Consider the following 1247-nt stretch of genomic DNA (forward strand, 5'->3'; position numbering starts at 1 on the left):
ATGGATGATGGGCTTTAAGGAGGACACTTGTTGTGATGAGCACTGGGTGTTAGATGTAAGTGATGAATCACTAAATTCTGCACCTGAAACCAATTTTACCATATGTGTTAACTAGAATTTCAGTAAAAACTTGAAACAAAAAAATAATCAGTCTACAAAATAGTTTTCCACAGAAAGTTGACTTTTGATAAAACTGACCTGTGCTGTTCAAGACTGCCAATGTCAGTCATGGCAAGCTGAGGAACTGTTGTAGATTAAAGGAGCATAAAGAGACATGATTGTGAGATGCAATGCAGAGCCTTGTTCTCAGATCAGGGAGAAACATTTTACTATAAAAAATTGGACAGTTAGTAAATTTGGAATATGAATCTTATTTTATACACACTCCCCCCCCACACACACTAGAGAGGGCAAGCAAATGTGCCAAAATATTTATAATTGCTCAATCTTGTTGAAGACAAAGCAGTGTTAATGCTGCCATTTGTGCAACATTCTACAGATAGGATATTTGTCAAACTAAAAAGGTAGGAGGAAAACAAGAGTGTCCTATTAGTAAAGATTATGGTTTCTCCTTCTCCAAATGCCCTTTGTAAACAAGCTTGCCATCACTTTTGGTTGGAATAAAACTCTATCCAGAATGATCTAGCATCAGATCAGAACTTTAGGTCAGAGGAGTGGATGGGAAGATAGAACTCTCTTGCCTTTGATTTACAACCAAAATTATCAGCAAGCAATAAAGCTTGGAATAAAACCATAACCATGGCTCATGCTAGTACAGTTATAATAAGAGGCATTGGGGAACATGTGCAGAGGCTGGAGGCAGAGAAAAATAGTGTCTGGGAAATATGGGAACCAGGTATATGTGCAAGATTTAGGAACATATGGACAGGGAGGAGAAAGAGAACCAGAATTTGTTGAGTTGAAAGTAATACACATATGTTATCTCATTTAACCCCCATAACAACCCAATGAGAGGCTAGACAACTATCCTAAGCTTTTATAGCCAGCATGAAGAAGAGCTGGAATTGAACTTGGTTCTTTGTTTCCTTAAAGACCATGTTATTTCTCCTGTAGCATCCTACCTCCACAAAGCTTCAAGACTCTATGGTGTGGCTAGTAAAGGAGTATTTGAGCCAATTCTCTTTGTGACCAGGTCACTTTCTGCCACCTGAGCCTTCAATTCAATTCAGCTGACATGAAGCCACATGCACACTTAGTGCCTTGACTGCACTAGACCTCTACCTAGT

This window comes from Nyctereutes procyonoides, unplaced genomic scaffold (genome assembly GCF_905146905.1).
Source record: "Nyctereutes procyonoides isolate TBG_1078 unplaced genomic scaffold, NYPRO_anot_genome, whole genome shotgun sequence".
NCBI lineage: Eukaryota > Metazoa > Chordata > Mammalia > Carnivora > Canidae > Nyctereutes > Nyctereutes procyonoides.